Source organism: Capsicum annuum, chromosome 12, assembly GCF_002878395.1.
Source record: "Capsicum annuum cultivar UCD-10X-F1 chromosome 12, UCD10Xv1.1, whole genome shotgun sequence".
NCBI lineage: Eukaryota > Viridiplantae > Streptophyta > Magnoliopsida > Solanales > Solanaceae > Capsicum > Capsicum annuum.
Window position 1 is genome coordinate 99,338,660 of NC_061122.1, and position 20,513 is coordinate 99,359,172.

Consider the following 20,513-nt stretch of genomic DNA (forward strand, 5'->3'; position numbering starts at 1 on the left):
GTATTGGAAATCTATCCTTAGTAGTTCTCCTAGAAATTATTGGGGTCAAAGATAACTTTTCCTAAGAGGAGATTCCTGTTGAGATACTTGATAGGCAGGTCTGAAGTCTTAGGAAATACAAAGTAGCGTCTGTAAAAATTCTTTGAAAAAACCAATTAGTTGAAAGGGAAACTTGTTGAAGCATACATGATGACCAAGTATCCACATCTGTATTCCTCCAGTTTAGTTCTTACCTAAGGTAATGTGTTATTTCCAGTAAATTCCTTCTTCTTAAGTCTGTTTAAGTGCCCTTATATCATATTGTAAGTTGTGATAAACTGGATCCTTGTGGTAGCGGTAAGATTGTTTTGTAAATTTAGTGTGGAGATATTGATTATTATCGTAATACCAATCGTAGATGAATCACATTCAAGGGTGAATGTTTCCAACGGGGGATATTTTAATACCTCATGTCTGAAAGTTTCTTTGCATCATACAACTTCTTCTTTGAGTCAGACACACTCTATTTGAGTCGTATAAGGTAAATTGTATCCAAGACAGTGTGGAATAGTGGAAATTTTGTTGAACGTACGACTTAACCCGTAATATTCCTAAGATCATCATACAAGTCTTATGAAGGAAGTTGTAGGTTTATCAGGATAGTCTTCCTAAGATTCTGTCTATATTACGAGTAGGGGGTAAGAGTCGTATAAAGATGATACTAGTCATAAGTAGAACTCGTGTGTTGACCAGTGTGTACCCTCTTAGATTAGGTCTAGCTTATGATTTGATGAAGACTAGTCGAACCTTTTCATTCAAGTCATACAGTGTACTTATAAGGACTCACGAACCAGTTCTGTAAAATTTAGCTAAGGGATTTTTGGCCTTTTCTTCTTCTATAACTTCCACCCACGACCTATAACCCTCAAAGAGGTGTTATTTTCCTCTATTTCTCAATCAAACAACAATGCTTACATCCTCTCATCTTTAAGAACATCAAGATTAGGGCTTCTCTAACAAATTCGTCTTTCAAGTCTCAAGATTCAAGACACTTTTCACAAGTAAAGAAACTTTGGGTATGCATGGTTAATGAACAAGTTTATTATTTAGTCCTTATGCCTAAAATACATGGTTTCAAGATTGAACTTCTTTATTTTGAACTAGGGATCATACCCAAATACCATATTTTTGAATTATGATATTACCATAAGATTAAAGGCTTTAAGTACAATAAGACTACATATATTTGTGTTTTAACTTATAAGATTCATATTGCTATTTAAATTTCCTTATTCTATCTGGAATTATTGAAGAATTTCAAGATAATTATTGAGCATGAATTTTTGTCATGAATGTCTATGAATTAAAGCATGAATTCTACGTCCAAAGTATAAGTATTGAGTTTACAAGAAGATTATGCTTTTTAGCTCCATTGATAAGTTTTACTACCTGATTTAAAGCAATGACTAATCTTTTGATCCTAAGATAAAATATGAAATCTACAACTGTTCATCTTAATGATGATTTAAAGTAAATAGAATCATAATTAGTTTTCACCCCATAAACACTTATGCTATTTTATGGTGTTTTTCTAAAGCATGAGCATATAAGTATTCTGGGAGTAGTATTTAGCACTGAGAAGTGAATGCAGATGAGAGTATCAAAAATTCCGAGAAACAATGAGCCACCGTACATTATGCTTTTTCCCATTATGGATGAACTTGAATGATCACCTAAGTTAAGGTTCTACTCCGATGGCAAGCGGAGAATAGCTCTCCCCAACGTGGGTAATATGTTTAACTCCATAATAGCTCACATAGTTTATGTTGGTTAGAAGAAACTCCCATAAGAAAGAATAAAAAGTAATGCTCTTAGAAAGAAAGTGTTTTGTCTCAAAAAGTTTGTCCTTATTCTTCATTATTCATATTCATGATTTTGTAGTCTTTTGTTTATTTCAAGTTCAAGGTGAGTCATTTACACTTGGCATGCATCATTTGAAAGTATATGTGCATTTCAAATATTTATTTACTTAGGCATTAACCCCCAAATACATAGTACAATCTAGAAGTACGGACCCACATATATGTCTATGTGCTACATTATCTTATAATGTAGGTTCTGATGCTTGTTTCCAACAAGACAATTGATTATGGGAATCATCACCTACATCCTGACTTTTGGTTAGTCCTCAGAGTCTGAGAACCCAGTATCTCAGATATTTGTTCTGTGTTGAAATGACTTAGTTATGAGATTTCTAGTTATGTTTGGGTTATCTAGGGTCACTCCCATTGGCTTTCTAGTTATTAGTAGAGACTTGTCAGACTGTTTCTATTTTAAGTTCACAGTATTTGTTTAACATTTCAAAGTTAAAGAACTTTAGTTAAGATATGAATTCATTTACCTTCAGATTCTAACATCATTACTAGAAATTAGCCTAAAACAACGGTTCAAAAACCGTTGTGATAGATAAAGAAACCATTGCGATAGAGCTACGGCAACAGTTTGGAAGGTGTTGCATATGTGAGCATTGTGATAGAGCTACCCCAATGAATTTTGCGACGGTTTCAATAACCGTTGCAATAGATTGACCTATAGCAATGGTTCATTTTAACTCCTATAGGGACACTTCATATTGTCGATAGAAACGGTTAAGAACCTACTCAATAGATTATATTGCAATGACAAGAAAGCATTGCAATTACCCTATTAAAATAATTTTTGAATATCTATTGTAACACTTATTGATCTTCTGCAACGAATTTTAACTATCAATTGCAATGCTTTTGGACACCTATTGATACGCCTTTTTAAACCTATTAAAACATTTTTCACTACCTATTGCAATGCTTTTTGACACTTATTTCACCTTTTTTTCTGTCTATTGTAACAATTTTTTTCACCTATTGCAACAATTACTATATATACAGAATTATATTAATACAATTATAGATATTTACGTACAAACATCACAACAAAATCTTTCATTAATATAATAATCCAAATTAAAATTTTATGCTACAAACTACTAATCTAAACTCAAAAGAATAATGTATAAAGTTAAATGATCATTAGTTTTCCCATATAATATCAAGTTCAAGTGGCGATAAGTTTCACTAAATTCAATATCAAAAAGATCGATATTAAAGCATCTATCAATAATTCAAAAATTTTCTCAGGTAAGGTCAATTTCTTCATCTCCTTCTGTATTTTGGACACCTATAAAAAGAGAATAAGTAAGCTCGATTAACACTTAAATTACAACATCATGTGGGACAACTATCAAATCACCCAGGAGTAAAGAAAAAGAGAAAGAAAGGGATAAGAGGGTAAACTAATCCAAATACATCCCTTCTTTTAAGATATAAGGTCTAACTTCAAAATTGTTGAGCTAGAATTTAAAGTGATATTATGATGTTTTCACTAAACAGACTCAATGACATGTAATATCTACAAGAATTAAAAATAATGAAATGTCCGCATCCCAATTTACGCACACTATAGTAATAAGCTATAAATTTGAGTAATAAAAATTATAGCATGAGAGGTTAGGAGTTGATATAAGGTAATTACATGTGCATTCATGTTAACTCCATCCATGTACACCTGACAACCAATGTCATGGATTATCTTACATATCTCATCAATTCCTTTCTTATACACTTCATGAGTTTATGGATATGTAACCTTACATTTAATCAAGTTTTAAGTATATACAGCTAATACAGAAGATGCCAGATTATAATAGAATGTGCTTTACCATAAGAGAAACAAATTTAACCTTATTTGCTTCAGTTTCCTTTTGTATCCGTCCCAACAGTAATAATTTTTACCCCACATATTGCAACACTTGCAGGATTTGTTTCATGTGTTATACATGAACGATGCATATATTGTGGCGATGGTCACCCCTCGACTATCACAAAACTCAGATTCAATTACACTAGCCTAAAGCTTTATAGAGTTAAGGATGAACCAAGGAAAAGAATTTGATAATTAAAAGGAAAAAGTGTAATCATATTGCCATTAGCATCTCACTATAGAAATCAAGCGTTGTTGGAAGATTAAACTCTATAGCCTTCTACAACTCCATGAAGGATAACAGAAATCAAGTAGTAACTAGATTAAAGTAAGCATCTTCACAGAGAATGGGGTTTCATCAGGTGATTTTCCCAAATTCTCCCTCCATTCCTTTTACTACTCCTCTATTGACTTGACACTCCCCTTAAGGGATCTTTTATTAAAGGATTTGTTTTACTAAATTACCCATATTAACTATGTTTTGGAAATATAAATTTGACTACTAAACTTTATGTAGTTAATGATGAGGGTAATATTGGAGGAAGATAATACATCTCTCTTGTTTTGCTAAAATAGACAAGTAAAAGGGAAAAGTTATTTTTTGTATAAGAGAGTAGTAAAAGGTATTGGTATTTAATAGATGAAAATAATAAAAGCATGTGCAATATTTTCACACAAATTTGGCTTTTAAAACATTTCCCAAATACAATCTTAATTAAGTTCATTACTTAGTCTCTAAGCATACTAGGTATTAAGAGAGCTTAAATCAAATCTGCAAGTAAACTATTCATTTATATTAGGATGAGTACCATATGATATTCACAAATAACCATTAATTAATTATATTACCCAGAAGCACTAGCAGGATGCAAGGAGAACGAATCAAAAACCCTTAATTATATGCAATAGGTCACCTAAATCGTCGAACATTTCCTGCAAGAAAGAAAGTAACATTCATTATCAATTTTTTTGTTTCAATAGTTTGCAAGCAGCTATTTCTCTAAGCAATAACAACCTGATAGCCAGTTGCTTGTTTACTGGGTGCAAAAGGATAAATATTAGTGAAGTTAGGCCATGTCACTGGGTGCATATAAGTGAATATGGGTGAATTTCTACACCAAAATATAGTATATCTATAGCAAACTAGAACCCATTGTTGCAATAGAGTTCAATAAAATACTAAATAATTTAGAGAAAACATCTCTGGGTGAGGAGGTTATCTACAATCTCATGGTATGTTAGAGCCTCTCGTCGCATGGTCTAGCAGGATTTAGTAGGCTCATAAGACCATAATTTTGATCAAGCTAAGAAATTTTCAAAAAGAAAGCAAGCTCAATCTATGAATGTATGAAACCATATATTTAGTGGTCTTTGAAGAATTTAAGAAAATCCCAATTCATTATGATCATTTACTTTAAAGGTAAAAGGGGGTTATTGATCTCAATCAAACAAGCTGAACCACATACCATTCTTTGTATTTGGAAAGTAAATTTCCCAGAATTATATATAGGATTACTCCAAATATTATATTAAGCTTTATGCAAAGAGATTTTTGGATAGTGATACCCTTCAATAATGAATTTTATGGATTACAAAGCCTCTTATATAACCACATCCTATTCCCTAACAAAACTAGTTCCATGAATCATATTTAAATTACTAAAGGAAGGAGTAAGTGAACAAAATACCAAAACTACAAAATCATCATGAGGAATTTTGTACCAATTAGCACTATCAAAGAGCAACAAGTTGAACGAAAATAAACTTCACACACCACAACCATCATGTAATACGATAATATAGGATAGACTGGCTTAATTTTGTTCAAGAAAAAAGAGTTGAACAAACCCGAAAAACAAAATAAAATGCAGTATGACAAATAAAACCTAAGAGCTTACGAAAAATACCTATGATAAAGAAAAGTAGAATAACTGATTTCCCATTATACAAGAGTGCTAACAGAACCATGTCTTCCAGCAAGTGCAAATTATAGATATTATATCAGGACTTTATGCACCACTAAATGATCCAAATGATCTATTGTCACAAATTTGTTTCCCATATCAACAAAAGGTTCAGCCACCAAGCAATGCAGGTGACCAACAATTGGTCAGTACTCTTCTCTTCCTTGTACGGAAACTCATGTTGGCAGCAAGATAGATAAATAAAGTTATCCAAATCTAGTAGTTTGTAATCATAGTATCCATATACTCTCCTAATATAAACAAAAAATTCATCAAATAAATGGAAAAAGGTCTAATCACGTGGCATGTGTGAGCTTTGCTTATAATGCAAACATCGGCTCTGGATAAAAAAAAAAGGAAGTTGTGGCAGGTTGATAGCTAATGTAAAGCTAACAAATGGATGATGTACCCTTAAAAATACATACAACATTGAGACATGCTTAACCAAGAACTTATTAATTAGCAAACGAGTGTGATCAACAGTGCGCACAAGATTTTCTTATAAGTGATGTCAACACTCAGAGAAATGAACAAATGAATACATCCATGTGACATCATATTTGAAAAATAATTCTACAATACTATTGAAACTCTCCTTGATAGTTTTCACTCGTCTAAATGTATCTATAATAGCTAGACGGATGGGAAAAAATCTCAATGGAAAAAAATACCTTAGCAGCACACAATAGTCAGTATATTGATGCAAAAATTGATCTTTAAACCAATTTCAAAATATAAGAAAAACAAAAATGAATCACTGGCCAACCAATAACTGCTTAATTCTTTTTTTTTTAAAATAAGAGCATTATGTAATATGAAATTCGAAACATAACATACCTAGCTAGTTAACTGGATGACAAAACCAGTTAACTCAACTTATGGTTTTAGCCTTTGGAGGTCTATCAGAGACTGCATAGACGAACAATAGCAGGTAACATTTTTAGAACATTGAATAGTTCAAGGAATCGACTTTAAAAAAACTATTTTATTTGAAGGCTGGGAGTTGGAACTTTTTTCAAATGCAGATTGATGATACTTCTGTTCACTCTTCAAAATGTTACAGTCTGGTAGTTCATTACTTATGAAGGACCTGATTAAATCTCTTGGCATTTGCACGTTTTGCATGTTTCAAATTTGCTTTGCTAATAGTGAATCAGGATCTTGTAGGAGTTTTAGAAATAATTATCTATTTGAATTTAATATCTCTAATGCATTGGAAAATTGTTCAAGCTCATTCTCACACTACCTTTGCTGATATACTTCCTGTCTATGAACATATAATTGATAAATACTTTATCACTCATCTGAAATACCTATAAACTGATCTCATCAAGCTAATCATTCCTAATGGTAATCCTCCTTGACTCTCAATTTTCATGATGAATATGATTTTAAATAGCTTCTAATTTGGATGCCAACTTTAACTTATTAGTAGACATTTCTACTATATTTCAAGCCTACTGAATTTCCCCGAACTCATTATCTTTCCAATCGTATAGAGGTGTTTGATTCTTACTGCTCTTATTTAAAGATGGCTTGTAATTACTTATCATATAATCAAATAATCTGTAATCTACTTCTTTGTGATGCTCATTTCGATCTATGATTTGATTGCTCTTTTGCATATCACCGAAAATGTCTTCTTCAATGGTGCTCTTTATCCTTTTACCACCCCTATGAACTCTTAAAGCTTTTATTTCAGGTCTATCCTGAGATAAAAAAGCTCTAAATTCATAACTCTTTACTTAAAAGTTTTGCTGACAACATACTACTCATAATTTATGGTGTAAAACCGTACAAAGATGTCAATCAGAACAATTTCTACTAGCAGGGATGAAGTAATGAATTTTAATAATGGAGTTCAAAAAATTCAAAAATGTCACATATTTACCCTATTTTGCATAGTATGCTCTTCCAACTGATGGAATTCAATTGAACCCCATTTATTACAAGTAGCTCTACCCCTTCCTACAGGGTCATTATCTTATATTTACATGGATATCGAACGAACTTTTCTTCCTTAAAGAGGTAAAGACTACTCGTCTTTCCACTATATTTCCATTAGACGTTAGGAACTTGAGATGTACCTTGATAGCAATAACCTTCATAACAGATTTATATAAGTTCTAGTACAAGTATTGTGACCTATCTTGCTTAGACTGTTTAAAAATGTTGTTTGGTGCATGTCTGGTCCTCCAAAAGTAGTTCATTTTTTGAGAATCCGATAGGTGTACGACAATATTTTTGGAGAGTTCGACCTACATAAATAGTGACAATTACATAACTGGTACACTAGAGTAAATTCTCCAACTACTCTCAAAAGTAACTTATTCTTCTTATAAACTTACCTCAAAACAATGTAATTGGTCACTACAGTAAGTCAAAGCATCAAGCTTTCTTGGATTTTGACTGCATAAGATTTGAACCAAAGATCAAATTCTAATTTTACTATTCAGAGAAAAGACACTAAGAAAAGTTCAAGAAAAACTGCTTCAATTATGAATTATCCACAAAGGCATTTAGGAAAGATAAAAGCTTTATGCACTAACAATTACATAATCATATAACTTATAAGGTAATTATGTGTAAATATAGTCTCTATCTTTACAATGTTAGTTCATATAACTTAAATCAGAGTTATATGTGCATTTTGTACTACTACTATTACAACATAAAAAAATAACAACTACATATGTAATACCATAAGTATATTTACGCAAACCTTATCCCTACGGTTCTGATAGAAGAATTGGTACCACATAACTATGAAATTCTTAGTTACAACTTTTCCATTTGAAAATAGCTTCTATTTCCTCTGATTTTGTCTAAAATAAAGGCAACTAATCAGTCTCCATATACAATTAAGCTAACTCTCCTCCATCTGTGGTGTATTTCTTATTGACCTCTTCTTCTACATCATAAATGATGTCACTTTTCTAGTGTGATATCTGGCACCATAAATCAAGAAACCATAAAGCTTCTAACATTTTTAACAAACATGAAATATTATATGAGAACTATAATACAATTCATGATTTGTAGAGTTACTCAGTACCTGTGCTAGTGCGATAGATTCTAACAGACTGAGAATTACCTCTTAAGGTAAAAAGTTGTAAAAATACTATTAGTAGCTAGAAATTAGGGCACTGAAATCCTATGGTTCAAGAATTTACAATTATTTCCACAAATTAAAGAAGTTGTAAGAAGAATGAATACCTATTTCAATAGATAGTTAGGGTTCAATCAAAAGTGACCAGAGCACTATTAATCAGAAAAACAGCCGATCAGAGCACTATTGGTTTGAGTGGTAATTAGAGAAGTCAATCAAAACACTAATTTAAGATACAGTAGATCGGATCGGTATCATTTTGAAGATCGGAGCGGTGATTTGAGACCCAGATTTTGTTAACCTAATTTTTTTAAGACCAAAGCTTTGATTTTCCTTAATTTTTGTTATTTATATTTCTTTAATTCTCTTTAATTTTTGTAATTTATCTTATTAAATTTTCATGGACTTTGTGAAAAACTGGGTGGGAAAAAATTTAAAGCAATATAACAGCTTTTTTTCCCAATAAGTTGTTGCAATAGGTGACTTTATGGCTAAGGTTTGTGCAACAATTTCTATAATACACCTTATTGCAATGGTTATATATCAATAGCAATGGTTATAGAATCTACTAAAATATTTTTTTGCAACAGTTGAAATTATTGCAATATACCCTCTATAGCAATCACTTTTTGAACCATTGCCAAAATGTCCATTGCAATAAAGGTAATTTGTAGTAGTGCATGTTAGTTCACTTTTTTATGAGATTTATGATAAGTGGGCATTATGGTTTAGCATCTAACTATTCTAGGTTTTGAGCACCATTAATATCCATGGGGTACTTCTAGGCATTACAGATAGGATGCGAGGAAGGATCTTAGCTCAGGCTCATGAGTTAAGTTACACTGTTCATCCTGGTTTTATGAAGATGTACCATGATTTTAAGGAGATATATTAGTGAAATAACTTGAAGCATGATATGTTGATTTTTGTGGCCATGTGTATGGATTATCAACAAGTGATGGTAGAGCACTTCAGACTTGGTGGGTTATCTTATGATATTTAGTTGCCTAATTGAAAGTGGGGAGTGATCAATATGTATTTTATTAGTGGTCTTCTGCGGTACCAACATCAGTTTGATTTGGTTTGGGTCATCGAGGAAGGGATGCTAAGTCTACTCATTTCATACTTCGGAGGACTACTTACTCTGCTGAGGATTATTCAAGGCTGTCTATTTAGGAAATCTTTAAGTTACATTGTGTGCCTATTTCTATTATATCTGATAGCAGTGCTTAGTTCTCTTCACACTTTTGAAATTCTTTTTAGAGTTATTTGGGAACTATGGTTAATCATAGCACTGCTTTCCACCCCTAGAAGGATGGACAAGAAAAGAAAACTATTTAGACTTTGTAGGATATGTTAAATTCTTGTGTGCTTGACTTTGGTGGAAGTTGGGTTGATCATTTGCCCCTGATAAAGGTTTCGTATAGTAATAGCTATCACGTAAGCATTGGGATGGCTCTATTTTAGGCTTTGTATGGTAGGAGATATTTTTGTACTAAAAGGTGGTTCGAGGTTGGTAAGGTTGGGTTGTTCAGATCTGATTTGATTCATCATGCTATAGAGAAGGTGAAGGTGATTTTGGATAATCTTAAGACCGCCCAAAGTCACCAAAAGTACTATGCAGACCTAAGGTGAAGGGAGTTGGAATTCTAAGTTAGTGATGATTAGGTGTTCTTAAAGATGTCTCCCATTAAAGTAGCGATAGGTTTTGATAAGAAGGGAAAACTCAGTCCCTATTATGTGGGCCCTTATTTTATTATGAAGAGAGTAGGTAATGTGGCTTATGAGATAAAGTTTCCTCCCTATTTGTGTTTTGTTTACCCAATTTTCCATGTTTTATTATTGACTATGTGTGTGGGTGATCCTTCTTTAGTGGTTCTATTTGAAAGAATTGGTGTTTCAGACTCTTTGTCATATGAGGATTTCCTGGTTGAGATCTTGGATCTACGAGTCAGTCGGTTATGGACACAGGTTGTGCCTTTGGAAAAGGTTCTATGGAGGAACCAAAATTTTAAAGAAGACACTTGGAAAGCTGAAGGGGACATGAAGTCCAAATATCCATTATTGTTCCCTAATCTAGATACTCGTGTTTATGGTGTATGTTAATCTTACCATCTTTGTTTTCTCTTTTTATTAAAGATAAGTCTAGGTATGTCTGTGCGTTAAATCATGCTATTGGATGACTTGATCCATGATTCGAGGATGAATGATCTTAAGGAGGAGGAATGTGACACCCTAGTTGTTGGCCACAAAGAATCCTAAGTTTTGAACTCACAGCTCTGACTACGGCTCACCCTACGATTCGCAGTATGTCAATTTGGGTCATTAGACCCCAATCGTAGGGTGTCCAGTAAAGGTATCCAAAGTTATTATCCTAATTATGAGTGGATCCTAACGAGTGGTAAAGAGTCTAAATGATTTGCATAGTCCCATCTAAATTCAAACCAATGTGCCTCAAGTATTTCTATCTTGACAATGACTTAGACCCTATCAGTCATTGGGTCAACTAACAAGTCATATGGTGTGAATCATAGGGGTCACTAGAGAATGGTTCTTTAGCTATTATCTTGACTATGAATTATGGTGACGAGCCATAACGTATCCTTGTGAGTCGTATAGTGTCTCGTAGTCACTAGTGATAATAGATTACAAGATTTATAGTTGAATCTCAGAATCAATATACCATTATGAATGTAAACTGCATGTCAACTAATACAAAAAATTCCTAGGGTTATTTATACTTGCACAATAAAACCTACAAGTACTATCAAAAATTAAATAGGAAAATAAAGTCGGTAAAGGTAATGCCTCAGGAAATGAGTCATCTGGATTGATGGTGACTAATTGTCAGTTTCGTAATCTATCTTCTTTACTCATTAGTAAGGACTAATCATGTCTCCCTATGATTCATTAGACAGACTCATTACCTCTCCAGTGAGTTTTCAACTTTCAGGTCTTTTCTTCATATGCTCAGAATGGCTATCATGATGGTTCATAGTTAGACCCTATGACTAATAACCAATATCATCTCTACTAGGCTCAAAATTTTAATATTTCAGGACTTTTCATATATTTTGTTAGGACAATCTTTGGTACAACTTGTAGTCAGATCCTACGAGTCCTAGCAAGTGTCTACTTCATTATTTTACTCATCTTCGTTCACTGGTCACCCTGTGACTTGGATAATAAGTTATAGCATCACCCACTAACTCTATCCAAGTAGAGACATGACTTTTTTGTGGTTTTTTGTCCTTTATTTTTTCTACTCACTTCCAACCCTATTTTCTTCCAAAACAAACATAGAACATATCACTTCTAACAAAAAAGACCTAGGTAGTTGGATAACTTTATAATTTTAAGCATCAAAAGCACCATAAAACCATAGAACATTATTCTCGACTGTGAGGTGGATTTCAATATCCCTATTATTTTATGAATTCCTTTACTAGAAATGGTTAGGGCATTTGTGGACAATTAGATGGGAGATAGGAAATTCAAGCTCAATGATGAGTAGATTATTTTTAATAAGGTTCAATCAATGTGATAACCGAAATATATAAGGGTTCTATCATGGAAAGACTTGGTGTAGAGGCATTAGCAGTAGTGATCTTGAACTTTTGTAGCGACGGCATCAATGGGTATAAAGAGATGGTGAGCTCACTTATTGGTAAAGGTTCTTATACTTATATGTAAAATAATTTTGATTTAGACTTTAAGAATAGAGTGACTCTACCTGCTCGAACATCTATTGATGAGCCACCAGTTTTGAATCGAAGGCCCTGTCTTCTCAGTTGTGTTATACATTCTTGGGGGACAACAATAATTTACCAGTTATTATTATGGCAAATTTAGTTGATACACAAGTTGAGGCCTTTATCTCGGTATTGAAAAGGTTTAATTAGGCCATTGGTTGGACCATTATTCATATTGTCATAATTACACCAAAAATTTGTACTCATAAGATTCAGCTTAAAATAGAGTGTGTACCTAGCATCGAGCATCATTATTGTCTAAAAAAAAACCTATGTACGAGGTTGTGAAGAAGAAGATCATCATGTGGTTAGATAAAGGTGTTGATTACCATATTGCGGACAACAAGTGGGTGAGCCTAGTTTAGTGGGTGATAAAGAAGGGTAAGATTACTATTTTTCAAAATGAAAAGAATAAGTTAGTGCCCATGAGACCAATTAGGGGATGATTTTTTGTATGGATTATCGAAATATTAATACATAGACACAGAAGGATCACTTTCCTATGTTATTCATACACTAGATATTAGATCGTCTAGAAGATTGAGGATGGTATTGTTTTCTTATTGGTTATTCAGGGTATAATCTGATTTCTATTTCCCCCTAAGAGCAAGAGAAAATAACTTTCACATTTCCATATGGTACATTCGCATTTAAGATGATGTCTTTTTGACTTTTTAATGCTCACACCACCTTTCTGTGTTTTATGATGTCCATGTTTTCTAATATGGTGAAGGATACAATAGAGGTCTTAATGGATGATTTATTGATTATGGGTGACTCGTTTGATGACTATATGGCCCATTTAGCTAATGTAATCCAGCAATGTGAGGATGTATCTTGGTGATGAATTGGAAAAAGTGCCATTTCATGGTGAATGAGGGGATCGTTTTGGTGCATAAAAATTTTAAAAAGGATAAAAGGTCATAGAGCTAAAATTTAGGTGACTAAAAAATTACCTCCACTCATTTCTGTTGAAAGTATTCAGAGTTTCTTGGGTCCTACAGGGTTCTATTGGTGGTTCATTAAGGACTTGCCTAAAATTGCAAATCTATTTTACAAATTGTTAGAGAAGGAGGTAAAGTCTGTGCTTAATAATGCTTGTCTCAAGGCCTTTGAGTTCGTAAAAGATTGGTATTTCTTCTTCTATCATTGTGCCTCAATATTGGTCTCATCCATTTGAGGTGATGTATGACACCGGTAGTATGTCACTAGGAGATTTTCTAGGCCAAAGACACAATAAATACTTCATCCTATCTTCTATTCCAAAAGGGAACTCAACCCTACATAGAAAAATTATATGGTGACTGAGTAGCAGTTACTTGACGTGGTGTTTGCTTTTTAGAAATTCCAGTCCAATTTGATTAGGAAATAAGTCATTATGCACACCGATCATATAACCTTAAGGTAACTTATGGTGAAGAAATATACGAAACATAAAAGGATTTGATAGGTATAATTGATGAAAGAATTTGACTTTAAGTTTAAGGATTAATAGGGTATAGACAATCAGGTTGCAGACTATCTATCCTACCTAGAAAAGGAGGTGATGCTCAAATTAGGGGATGATCTTGATATTTATGATTCTTTTCCAGATTAGTAGATCTTGGATTCATCACAATACTTAATCCCCTAGCTTGCTGATTTTGCCAATTATTTTAGAAGTACCTTATCTCGAAATACTTATTTTTCTAGCAACGAAAATGATTTATACATAAGGAACGAAAGTCTTTTTGGGATGAACCTTTCTTTTTTAGGGTGTACAAATGGTGTGATTTAAAGGTGTATTCCCAAATTAGAGATGATGCAAATTCTTGAGACCTGCTTGAGTATAGTCATGAGCATTCTTATCAGTAGATGATTTAAAAAAATGCACATAACTATGCTTGGTCCTATGACCAATGCCAACATCAAGGAAATATCTCATGAAAGCAGGAGCTCCCCATGACACCTATTCTTGAGCATGGGTAGTTTGATGTGTAGGGAATCGATTTTATGGTTCCATTTGTGAGTTATTATGGTATAAAATACATATTGCTTGCATTCGATTATGTTTCTAAATGGGTAGAAGTGGTTGCGCTCCCTAATAATGAGGGATATTATGTCACAGCATTTTTCAATAGGAACATAGTCTCTCAATGTGGTATTCCATATGCTATCATTAGTAATGATGGGTCTCATTTTTGCAATCTCCTGTTTAAGGTCCTGCATGAGAAATATGGTGTGAAATATAAGGTGGACATACCTTACCCTCCGCAGATAAGTGGGCAAGCTGAGGTCTCCAATTGTAAGATCAACTTTATTTTGGCAAATATTGTGAATGCCAACCGGACTGATTAGTCAAGAAAGCGAGACAATGCATATTGGTCTTAGCAGATAGCTTTTAAAACTACCATAGGTTCCTTCTGTTGTCAGCTTGTACAGGACAACTTATGCCACTTGCCGGTTGAAATTGAGCACAAGGCACTATGGGTGTTGAAAAATCAATTTTTAATAGAGTGATGTTGTAATATTGAGGATGAGTGGGATGAATGAGTTGGATGAATTTTTTTTTTATCAGAGTTCTACTTTGTACAAGGACAAGATGAAGTTGTACCATGATAAGAAGATTTACAAAAGGTATTCCAGACTAATAATATGGTTTTATTGTACAATTTGAGAGTCTCTTAGTTCCTAGAAAGTTGAAGTCTAGGTGGTTTTGTCCAATCATCATGGTTAAAGTATTTTCGTATGGTGTTATTGATTGGAAATTAGATGTTGATGCCAAATTTAAGGTGAAGAAGCATCCTGTGAAGCACTATATGGGAAGTATGGAGAAGTTTATGGTTTCAAGATGTAAGCCTTGGTGATGTTTGAGTAGCCAATGAAATTGATTCATGTCACGACGTTAAATCAGGTGCTACATGGGAGTTAACCCATAGAATTGTTTATGAAGTATGAGTATCCAACGTATCCACATTGTGTTGTGATGCAAAATCTAGCTCTACTTGTGAGGCAACCCAAGGTATTAGTGTTTGATGAGTGGTGAATTTATTACTAAATTATACTTAATAATAGTGCACACTACTTTGAATTAAAGATATAAGTGAGACAAATTAGTGATTAAATGCACTAATTTTCACATTTTTTTGCCAGCATACTGGTTAGGAGAATGAAAGATGTGGATTTGCGCTTAAACGAACCAAAAAGGGGAAAAACTGCAACTAGATGACCTAGAGCAGAATAAGGCTCAATTATCACGATCGCGGTCTGTGGGTAGCGATCGCGGATAATCAAGTAGGTCAAAAGATCATGATCACAATGTCCTTACCATAGTCATAGTTGCAACAATCACGGACAACATTCTGCGATCGTGGTTAAGTAAGAATTTTTCCCATGGTCAGTTTTGTCATTTAACCCAGCCGAAACTAATTTCTTTTATAGGCTTAAACCCTTTCTCTTTGGGGGTATTGCACACTATTGAGACATTTTTTGATTTGAAGTATAAACCCTAAATTGGGCAAATATTGCAATTTGATTTTATTATTGATATAGAATGGATGATTTGAACAGAACTTATGGTATATGTTTCTTTCTTTTCTTCATGAGTAGATAAATCCCTTAGACTTGGGATTATGTTGAACGAAGGTGCGATTGTGTTTGTATGATGATGTGTTTGTATTATTCTTAGTTGTTGATTATGCATTCCACCATTACTTGGTTTAAATAGTTGGAATTTATGGATGTAAACCCCAAATACCCAAAATGGGTTTGTTGGGTCAAAACCCCAAGCTCTTGAAAGCTCTCATCATCCATGAAAGAGGGATTTGGGTGAACTCTTGGGAACCCATAGCTTCTTTGAAAGGGGTCTATAGGGGGCTAAAGTAATAGTGGACAATTGTCAATATAGCATACTTTCTTTTTCTATCTTAGAATTAAGGGTATATGGAGAGTCGGTTATGTCATGGGCATCTTCCTAGAAACAGGGATGCCCAATTCAGGTTTTGTGTTACTTTAATTGATACACTCGTTAGGTACTGAAAATATTAAAAAGGTGAAATCCTTCTATCCTTGTTGACAAACTAGCCTCAAGTACTCTTAACCTTGCCTACCATGTCATCAATAATTAGAACTTATACCAAACCATTATGATCCCATTCACAAGTTTTCCTTAGGTAGACGTAATCCCAAGATCTCTCCAAATATTTGAAATCTAAAACAAAAAGTGTTATCATAGTGTCTTTCTTGACTTGATTTTGATAAGATTACTTTTCCAAACAATCCCCCCACTTTACATTATGTGTTTTACGTTATGTACACTTTAGGTATCTTTTTAGTAATTTTGACACCCATATGACTCAAAATCTAAATCTCTCTCCTCATAGATTCAACCTCAATTAAAGTTGAGCTATTGACAATGGCCATCCTCTACCACTTTTGATGGTATAGGTGAGTGTTATCAAAATAGTGTCATTTCCAAGGAGTGAAATCTAGATTTTACTTGTGCAATGTTGATTTTCACTTAGGATATATCCGTAGTAGTTTTTATTTATATTGGTTGTTATTTTTTTATATAGGTAATCAAAGTGTATACGAAACAAAGAGTGAATATTCTAATCACACCGGGTCTTTCGATAGTCTCAATGACATTAGTTGTTCAAGTGACATCTGTATCTCTCCTACTCATAGAAACAGCGTCTTTTATGTCACAAGCATCATGTAGCACATGTTATAGAAGACGCAACTTATTGGGGGAAAATATTATGAGGACCCAACTTTCATTTGATGAATTTTTTAGATGTGTGTGTACCATTTGATATTGCACACATAACCTAAGTGTCTATCCGTGTATGCATTTTCCCATTCTCTCTAACAGGTGAGGTAAAATTGTGGCACCGTTCTCTTCCGTCAGGTTCAATTACTTCTTAGGATGAAATAAATATGTCCTTCCTTGATCGGTATTTCCCACCTTCCAAAATGCTCAAATTGATGGATGAGAACATTAATTGTAGGAAATTGAATGGAGAACCCTTTTATGAAGTCTAGGAAAGATTCAATGAAAAACTAATGCAACATCCAAACCATGAGGTCTCGGAGATGATTCTTCTCTAAATCTTCTACCGAGACCTTGATCCACTCGATAAAACTGTGGTGGACAATTTGGCAAGGGCCTCCCTTATGAAATTGCATTATCCTACAGCAATAAATTTTCTTGAGGTAACCTGTGGTGGACAATTCGGCAAGGGGCTCCCTTATGAAATTGCATTATCCTACAGCGATAAATTTGCTTGAGGAGGTTACCAAAAAAAATTGGGAGTGGCATACCCAAAATGCCGAGGTGCCTAAGAGTTCTCTCACTACATCTTTGGTTGACAAGTAACAACAAAAATGATATGAAGAAAGAGTGGAGAATATGGCAAAATTGATTAGTCAATTAGAGCTTTTGACAAAATATGTGATGGGTGCACCCGTAAAACCAATGCATATCGTGGCATCGATTGATTATGAGGATGAGGAGGAGGCTAAAATTCTTGATGAGGAGATTTGGTACTTGGCAAACTATTCAAGGGGTTCCTTCTCCGCCTAGAAAAGAAAAGATGGCAATCAAGATTGGATGAATCACTGTCATGACAGGGATTGGAGAGATACAGAGCGTGACTATAAGCGTTATGTGCCCCCCATGATTGGGCAAAGAACAAAGATCCCAGATCCCTTGACCTCGATAATATAAAAATGAGGATGTCTTATTGAGAATTTTAATGAAGGTAGAAGGTACAGACAATATGGTTTATGAGATAAAAGGAAATTATTTACAACTTAATAAAACCATGGTGTCTCATTCCACCTCCACTAAATAATTGGACACCCAAATCAAAAAAATTTCCACCCAAATAAATACTAGAACAAAGGTTGTTCTTCCTAGTGATACTTGTAAACCCAAAGAATGAGGCTTAAGTTTTAGCAATTGTAACTAGGAGTGGGAAGACCCTTGGTGATCAATTGAAAAAAGAATTCGATGAAAAGGTACCTAAGGTTAAGTCAAAAGAAGAACCACCTCAATCTCAAGAAGAAGAAAATGATGAAAAAAAATTGATTGACGTTCATGAAGAGGTGGTTGAAATGAGAAACTGCAAAATGATGTAATGCCTACAATCCAAGTCCCTTCCCCATTTCCTCAAAGGCTTTAAAGAAACCAGGAGGGTAATTAACTTAAGAAATTTATGTCCATTCTTTGCAACCTCTCGATCAATATCCTATTACTTGAAATGATCCAAGAAAGCCTGAGATATTCAAAGTAAAGAAGACGTTGATGTCAAATCAGAAGCTCATCGAATATGATGCGATCAAAGTCACCCATGGTTGTAGTACTATCATGACTAGCAAAATTACAAAAAAGAAAGAGGACCCCAGGGCTTTTACCATTCCATGCACCATTGGAACACATAATTTTGTAAAAGCTCTATGTAACCTAGGTGCGAGCATTAATCTCATGCCTTTTGCAAAATATATGAGGCTTGGCTTGGGAATTCCTACTCAAACATCAATGAGGCTTTTAATCGCAGACTAGTCTATCAGGAAACCAGTTAGTGTTTTATTTGAAGTGTTGGTCAAAGTTTATAGATTTATCCTCCCAGCAGATTTTGTGGTGTTAGATTGTAAAATGGACCAAGAGGTGTGTATCAATCTTGGTCGACCTTTTCTTGCCACTGGGACAGCCATTGTTGATTATGAGCTTGGGGAAATGAGGTCTAGAGTTCATTATGGTGAAGTCTCCTTCTAGGTGTACAAAAGAAAGAAACAACACATGGAACATCAAGTGATATTAGTGGTTAATATTGACATCGAAGAAATGAATGAGGGGGACCTTGAGGACCAAACTTGAGAAATAAGGAAGACGTTGTGCCACGACGTAAACTAAGGCGCTAAAGGGGAGGCAACCCACAAATTCCTCAAAAGTGGATTCTATCCTTTATTATTATTTTTGTAGTATAGATTTTAGTTTTATCAATTAAATAATCCATGCATTTATGTTGCTATAGAGTGTACTAGATGAGCTTGAGTAGAGAAAATTGTGATTTTTTCACATGCTGAAATGAATAGGGGAAAATCTATTCTAATGTGAAATAAGTTGAATAGGGGAAAATAGGGGAGCATAAATACCTCCAGCTACTATGATCGCGGTCACCTTCATGTCTGTGATCACGCATGTCTGCAATCGCGGTACTTTGACCACGATCGTGGTCATATCAGTCGTATGACCATCTAAATCCCCAATTCCCCTAACACTCCCTTCTCAAATTTTATCTCTAATTGGACTTATTTATGGACAAATTATGAGCACTCCAATAGCATCCTTGCATCCGTCTTGCATAATTTATCTATTAGATGCCTCGAATCCATGCCTTGATTGTTGAAAATAGGCCGTAGAATGTATATTATAATCAAGGCCTAAAATTATGATTTTTATGCTTAAATTTTACGTCAATTATACTTGTGTGGTGTTTAGCTGCTACAATATGGTGTTCACATGAGTGGGGAAGTCTTGAGTAGCCAAACTTTTTGTGAAATTGAGAAAAATAAAGAGTGCCCACCATGTGCTTGATAAATTTCCCAAATGGGTATTCACTAATGGTTTTTTCCTTCTATGGGCATAATTGAGTACCTTTTAGTCTTGTTCAATGATTTAAGTGTAAATCCTTGTTATAGAACATGCTTTGGGCTTTGATAACTCTCAACTTACATGTCAATTTAAATTATATTAATATATTTACCCAACTTTGGAGTTGGTATCAAATCCACAAGGAACAATGTTAGTGGTGAGTACATTAGTTTGAATCAATAGATACTAGATAAACTCAAACCCATAGTACAAAAAGATAAAAATGAGGGGCTAGGAAGGAATCACACTTAATATTTCTTTTTTGATTTTTTTGA

General features: G+C 33.9%; 1 long non-coding RNA gene across 2 annotated transcripts; it reads right to left on the bottom strand.

Annotated features, from left to right (window-relative positions):
- Positions 1-3,057: 3,057 nt before the first annotated feature.
- On the bottom strand, positions 3,058-9,228 carry LOC107850088. Of its 2 annotated transcripts, XR_007047867.1 has the most exons (5): positions 8,958-9,228; positions 8,090-8,150; positions 6,579-6,650; positions 4,627-4,710; positions 3,058-3,195 (listed from the first exon to the last, which is right to left on the bottom strand). It is a non-coding gene; the product is annotated as an uncharacterized LOC107850088 (long non-coding RNA). The 2 variants fall into 2 exon arrangements; XR_007047868.1 differs by lacking the exons at positions 6,579-6,650; positions 8,090-8,150.
- Positions 9,229-20,513: the final 11,285 nt, after the last annotated feature.